At 39.6% G+C, this 8,038-nt stretch overlaps 1 pseudogene; it reads left to right on the forward strand.

The window, feature by feature from the left end:
- Positions 1 to 2,797: 2,797 nt before the first annotated feature.
- Positions 2,798 to 5,000, forward strand: LOC121236593 (annotated as a pseudogene).
- Positions 5,001 to 8,038: the final 3,038 nt, after the last annotated feature.

Raw genomic sequence — 8,038 nt, forward strand, 5'->3', positions numbered from 1 at the left:
TATTGTGATGCGGTAATCGGCAGGGACACACGGCTCAAGGGGACCCGTGTATCACCCGTATGGTCACTTTATTAATTAAGTTCATTGAATAAGATTCTAAATTCATGTATTTCACATTGAAGTCATGTTTCACGTCATGTTATGTTCAAGTTTACGTTCATGTCAAGTTTCAAGTTCATGCCAATCATGGTAACCCCAGGAGACATGAATATATTTCAAGTTCATGTCATGTTCAAGTTCACGTTCACGTTATGTCATGTTCATGTTCACGTTATGTTCCAAGTTCACATTGATGCTATGTCATGTTCAAGTTCACGTTCACGTTATGTTATGTTCACATTCACGTTATGTTCCAAGTTCACATTTATGTTATGTCATGCTCAGGTTCATGTTATGTTAAAGCTCATATTCAAATTATGTATATTCACGTTCATGCTATGTTGAAGTTCACATTCATGCTATGTTGCTAGTCCATGTTATGTTTTAAGTTCACATACATGACATGTCACGTCAAGTTAAGTTTCAGTTTCAGTTCAAGTTATGTCATTTATGCCATGTTGTATATCAAGTTATGCTATGCTTACTTATGACTTTGATTATGCATTCATGCTTTTACTGCCATGCATGCATATTAATCTGTGTGGAAGTTCCTGTTAACTTGCTAAGATTTGTAATCAAATCTCACCGTGGTAGTACCAACTACCATTCTCCCCGAATGGTAGGCGATGTGTTAGGATCAGAGCAGGGAGCAGACACTAGCAGACTGGAGGAGGTTGACTAGACGTCGTAGACGCAGCACAGAGCTTGCAATCTCCATAGTTAGGTCTTTGGATAGTATTCCGGCATCGTTAGTCGAGTTACGCAAGTTACTCAACGAACTAGCCCAATAGTATATTTTGGCAATGTAATTATGGAGCCAGGTCTTCATTGTTTTGAAATTATAGTCTTCTGAGACCCGTGTGGTAATTGTGGATGTTTTAAGTATGCATGGTTTATGTTTTAAGTATTTGAGATATTATAAGTTTGGTGCATAGTATTGCTAAAAAAAAAAAAAATTATCCGCTGCGAATATTGTATAATGCTAGATGCATGTTAGGAACATTGCATCTTATATGTCATGAACGGGGGCAGGTAACCTTGTGTTGTATGTCCCGACGTTTCGGATGTCCATCCGATCCCAAGCGGAATCTGCGGGCATCACAGACTTCAAGCTGTAAACCGACTTATGTTGCATAACCTACACAAGATATTCCCACGCATGCCTGTAATTCCTCCACTTTTTTTAAAACCCAATCCAAAGCTAATCTGGTTGTAGACTGAGGAGGAAAAGTGCGTAAAGGAGTCATACTACCCACCTCTTCCTCAACACAATCTCCCTCAAATAACTCCATCTGAAGATTAGACTCTATTGAGACCTCTTCAGGTGAACTAACCAACTGCAAAACTCCAAAAACATCTTCAAGGGAAACATCTTCATCCAACTCTAGTTGTCGAATCTCCTCAACTAGAAAAATCTGCTTTAAAAACCTAGGAATCGGATCCAACAGATGAACACCATTGACCAATGGATCCAGAGACGCAATTGGAATGAGCTCCCCTCCATTCGCCATTTCACAGCCAACGATTCGTTTAGCAATCTTGCCATGTTCCATTTCCGTCGACAGATTCAAGTCCAACTAATCACCAGAAGAGTCACTGGTGACCATCGAACTTTTCTGCACCAAATCTAGAACCATTGGAGCAAGATTCGGCTTCGGCATGGAAGAAGAAGAAATTGTGACCAATATTTTTGATAAATCCAAAATATTGGTCCAACCCTTAACCCACCACACCCGTTTTAGGCTTTTACCCAAACCCGACCTAACCACTTTTGTTTTACGCTTCAAAGTTCAAATCCTTAGCGTCCATACAACCCACACCAGAGATCGGTCCACTTCCCTTCACACTCTTTAACTTATCCACATATTTATTATTTAAAACCTCTGGGCTCGAAAGGCCTAGGCCAATACCCAACTTAACCCACTTAAACATGAAGTCAACTTTATTCTTCATATCTAATAACACTTCCTGCAATGCCTCAAACGATAAAACCTCTAATGTCCTTTGTTTACGTGAATTTCCTTGCATATGTGAGCATATTTCCCCTTTGTTTATGTAAATTTGGAGACCGCTTTTGTCCTTCGTTATTTGAGGATGGTTGTCCTGTTTTAGTGCAGGGGAGTGTTGAAGCTTGCACTCTGTGAGATAAATTCCCTAAAACAGGTCCAAGATAAAGATAAACGATATGAAACAACTGGGTCTATCTTTTTTGTTGAAGTTGAAAGTCTGAAGACACATCTATCAGGATCTAAAAAGTTATTTTTCCAGGTAAGTTTATCAACTAGGGTTGTATTTGGATGCTAATGTGATCTCAGATGATTTGAATTGATCTGTGAATAATAGTGATTTGTGGGTCCCATTGATATGTGTTTGAATGTAAATATGTTGAGATATGTGTTTGAATGTAAATATGTTGAGATATGTGTTTGAATGTATGGAGTAAGTTGAGATGAGTTTTTTTTTATAGGAAATTGAAATAGTGAGTGCCATCAATAATTAATTTGAGATGAGTTGTAATCACTTTAACAACCATAGAGAAGTTCCACCACTAAAACAAACAACAAGGGAGAGAGAGAGAGTCCTTTTGGTGAAGCTTAAGAAACAACCGCAAACCCACGAGCAATTGGTTTTGTAATATTAGTAATAAAAAACTTCTGTTTGTACAGAGATTTGTTTTGTAGAATAGAGAGAGTGAGAAATGGAGCTTGAACATTTCAGCCATGAGCATCCATTGCTCTTCAATGAAGACCACAAAAATGATGGTGAATCAATGAATTCTAGTGGGTGCTGGAATCGAGTAACATGTTCAAATTACAGTTGCAAACAGTGCAGCCAGTTCATCCTCCATAAATCTTGTGTTGAGCTTTCCCTCGAGTTGCAGCACCCATTACACCCAAAACATCGTCTCACTCTCCTCAAACAAGTGCCACGTCCATGCAAATGTGACGGTTGCAGCGGATATTTGAGGGGCTTCGCTTACCATTGTGATCACTGTAACTTTAACCTTGACACTAAATGTGCTTCTCTCCCACTCTCCATAGATGTTGAAAGTCATGAGCACTCAATGAATCTCTAGTAGAAGTCAGTCTCTTTCACTTGCGATACTTGTGGAAAGGAAGTCAAGGGCATGTCTTACTTGTGTGCCACATGCCCATTCATGGTCGACCTAGTATGCGCTTCATTACCATTGACAATCAAACACAGACATCACCAGAACCCTCTCAACCTCACCAATTTGTTTCAGGGCAATGACTCTGACTGCTAGATTTGCTACCTTTGCATAAAAAAGATAGATGTCCACCACAAGGTTTATTATTGCTCAAGGTGCCATTTTGTTTGCCATCTTCCATGTGCTATATATGAGCAAGACATGAATGACATGTACGAAACATTTCTTAGGGAATTTAAAGCAACGAGCTCACTGTATCAACAAGTATGCTAAAATGAGAAGATGGGGTTGATGAATCGAGCATTGACACATTTGTTTATGTTGTCAAGAGGATCAAGATAGGGAAGGACAAGATGGAAATGCTAGTAGAAATCAAACATGTTGGCCATGAACATAACTTAAAGCTCAGTACTAATGAGTTTGTGAACAATGAAAAATGCGATGCCTGCATTCGCCCTATCTTACCTCCATTTTACAGCTGCACTCAGTGCGAATTCTTTCTTCACAAGACGTGTTGAACTACCCCGGAGAAAGCGACACTTGCTTCATAGACACCCTCTAACCCTCCTCCCAAGGACATTATATGATAGTAGCTACTTTTGGTGTCATGCTTGTGGTTATATATGTAATGGCTTCACCTACAGCTGCAACACATGGTTTTTTTTTTTTTTTTAATTTAAGAAAAGCAACGTCAAAGCCTCATATTATTAATAAGCCCTTAGTGAGGTGGAGGAAAACCAATAATAAAAACTCAAATAAAACAATACATCAGTGTTGAATAAAAGATAAAACCCAATTTATCCATGCGAACTAATCCCCAAAGGCGACCTTGCACCAAATCATCACCAAAGAAATAAACTATTCTACCTTTAGATCCTTCCTTAGCTAAAAAATCTGCCACCATATTAGCTTCTCTATAATTATGCCGAAAACGAACTTGAAGCAAGCTAACGAGGTCCTTCACTTCCTCCCAAAAATTCCATAAATACCAATATCAACAAATACCTGAACTTAGCCATCCCACCACCACACTAGAATCGGACTCCACCAATAAATCTCTCAAACCAAGTGAACTGTACAACCACAATCCATCAAGCAATGCTCTACATTCCGCAATTGTATTAGTGGTGTGTCCATAAAAATGAGCAAACCCGGCTAGAGCTCTTCCTTGAGAATCTCGAATAAACTCTCACCTCACCTAACATCCCCGGGTTGCCACAAGAAGCACCATCAACATTTAACTTGAAACTCCCCTCTAATGGCGGTGCCCAGGAAATAAATCTCGGCATCTTAACACGAACCGACGCAATTGGACAATGTAATTCTTGCAGAACTGCACCATCATGAGTTCCCATTTTTCTGAATTTCTGAATATTACTAGTGATATCCATTAAAGTTACCTTAACAACATGAATAATCACCCATCGACTGTATTTTTTTCCTTCCATCCGGGCTGCACAGCGAGCCTTCCATAATTCCCAGGAAATAATTATTGGAAGTATGCCATGAGTCCACCCTACTTGTGTTGTTGCCAAAGATCGAGCCCACCAATAAGATATCATACCTTCCCAATTTCTCATATGTGGCAAACGAACTCTACAAATTAGTGCAAAATAATTCCAGACTTCCTGAGCTCCCTCTCCTTCATAGAGAATATGATTAATAGTCTCTACTTTTGCATTCATACAGCAGTGGTACTTTGAGGCAATTGGAATCACAAGTTGCTGAATAACATCATCAACCAGTATAGCTCTTCGTCTAACTCTCCAACATAAAAAATACATTTTTTTTTTTTGCACAAGATCTTGCCACAACCAACGCCTCCAAGTGCATATTGGTCCCTGTTTTCAAATCACTTGCCAATCTGATTTTGTAGTAAAAATTACGTTCACCACATGCTTCCATACACAAATATCCCGACCTTCACACAGCCTCACCCCAGCCTGAATAATCTGATCAACCATATTTTCTGGTATTATCTCTATTAACAAATCACAATTTGGCCCCGAATCAGTCAACACTGCACGAACCTTTAATCCCGGATCCCCTACCACCGAACACCTCTCCCCCAAAGGACCCACTCCCAGCCAGTTATCGAACCAAAAATTCACATTCCCACTCCAAAAAATCCAACGTGAATTTGAAAGAACAATAGGCAACAAACACATAATACCCTTCCAAAATCGAGATCCTCTCCCCAAAGACATCACCAAGGCAATAGGCGTATCCCCCACATATTTTGCAACAAAAAATTCTGACCACATCGTACCTCCCGAAATTAATTTCCAACCAAACTTCATAAGAAGAGAAGTTTGAAACTCATTGAGATTCCTAATACCCAGTCCACCTTCCTCTACCGGAAAACAAATTTTTCTCCATGAAATCCATTTCCTTTTCTTTTTATCTAGACTAGAACCCCATGAAGAATTTGAAAAGATCACATTCAAAGTAGACAAAATTCTTTTCAGCAAGTTTAAAACTGACAGCATGTGAATTGGCATACTATTCAAAACATGCTTTATTAAAATAATCTTACCCCCAAATGAGAGAAGCTTGCTTTTTCAACCGGCTAATTTTTTTTTTTAACTTTGGCCAACAAAAAATCGAACATCCGGATTTTCATTCTCCCCACATACAAAGGAACTCCCAAATACGTGCACGACCATACTCCTTCAAAACTAGAAATTTGCTTCAAAGCATTTTTCCTCTGAAGAAAAAAATATTGAAGACTTATGCGGGCTAATCAATTGACCCGACATGCTCTCATACCTATGAACCACCTCCATGAGCTGCCGCATAGAAACCTTACCACCATTAGCAAATAACAAGAGATCATCCGCAAAAAAACAAATGAGTAATCATAGAACCCCCATTTGAATTGAAAGGCTTGATCCTTCCCAACTGAAATTCATGGTTTAACATCCTAGAGAACACTTCCTCTGACAAAATAAATAAATAAGGTGAGAGTGGGTCACCTTGTCGAAGACCCCGAGATGCCTTAAAAAACCCTCTTGTGCCTCCATTCAGCATGATCGAATAAAAAAGAGAAGATATAGAGTTAAAAATAATATTCCTCCATTTATCCGAGAAACCCAACCTACGTAACACCTCCAAAAGAAAATGCCAATTCACCCTATCGTAAGCTTTTGCCATATCACTTTTAACATAACATTGCCACCTCTTACCTTCCTATTAATCCCATGTACCAATTCCCGCGCTAGAGAAATATTATCAAAGATACTTCGACCTCGAATGAACGCTGCCTGTTCAGGAGAAATGAGACGATCAAGGATAGGAGCCAACCGAAAAACCATAATCTTTGACATGATCTTATAAACAATGGAACACTAGCTAATTGGGCGAAACTGACCAAATCCCACAGGTTCATCCACCTTCGAAATTAATACCAAATTTGTAGCACCAAAAAAAGTTGTTAACGGTTGTCCTTCAAAAAATTCAATAGCCATACCCAATAGATCAAACTTTACAACCTACCAGGCTTGAATAAAGAAATTAGCCGAGAATCCATTTGGACCAGGTCTACTATCAGCAGGAATAGACCAAAGAGCCGGTTTTACTTCTTCCATTGATGCCCTTGCACATAAATCCTCATTTTCCTGCACTGAAAACAAAGGAGACAGCAAAGAAAATGCCTCCTCATCAAACTCCACAGCGGACGACGTGAGTAAAGTCTGGAAAAAATTTACAGCACCATCATGGACCTCCCCGGAAGATCCCAACACCTGACCATCCTCAAGAACCATTCTATCAACTTTCTTATTAGCCTTTTTGATTCTCAATGCCGCATGAAAGAAAGCAGTATTGGAATCCCCTTCTGCTAACCATTTTACATGAGACTTTTGACAACTCAAAACTTTCTCATGATGAAGCCACTGCAAATGCTTTTGTTTACACAATAATAATTCATTTTCAGCTTGTTGAGAGAAATCATCACTTACAGCTTGTTCCAGTTCAACGATACGATCTTCAAGAGTTTTTACTTCCATATCCACTCTACGGAACACCTCAATCACTTCCGCATAGCCCCTTTGAGAGCTTTTAATTTTCGGTTTATCCACACCATAAAGCAGCCCTCTACATTAACATTCCACACATTCTACACTAAAGTGAGAAAACCTTGATGAGTACCCCACATACGTTGAAAACGAAACGGCCTTACCATCGTTCCCCTCTCCCGTGATAAAGAAAGCAACATCGGGTAATGATCCGAAGAAGTTCTAGGCAAATATTAAACTCGAACATCCCAAAAGAAATTGAGAAAATCTGTATTCACCAAAACTCTATCCAATCGAGCCCATATACGCCTCCCCCCCAATCTTCCATTACACCAAGACAAATGATGGCCCTGATAAGGAAGATCAACGAGGCCACAATTATGAATACAATAATTAAACTCAACCTTTACCCTTGATGCCTGCAAAATACCACCAACATTTTCCGTGTCATCCCAAATAATAGTAAAATCTCCCCTACAAACCACGAAAAACCATTTGCACTCTGACCACACAAAAACTCCCACAACTCCAAACATTTATTACGGAAGCAGCTTGTTGGGGTGTTTGTGGAGACTGGTTTTGGAGCTGAAAATCGAGAAACAGAGTGTTTACTCGACATGCACTCGACGTGCGTTCGAACAAAACTCAATCCATGAGTTCGCTCGACAGTGGGCTCGAGTGAAGCTCAACCCGTGAGTTCGCTGGAGTCCTGCGTGACAGTGAGCTCGAGCTAGTCACAAACTCTAGTGTTCGC

Source organism: Juglans microcarpa x Juglans regia, chromosome 6S, assembly GCF_004785595.1.
Source record: "Juglans microcarpa x Juglans regia isolate MS1-56 chromosome 6S, Jm3101_v1.0, whole genome shotgun sequence".
Classification (NCBI taxonomy): Eukaryota; Viridiplantae; Streptophyta; class Magnoliopsida; order Fagales; family Juglandaceae; genus Juglans; species Juglans microcarpa x Juglans regia.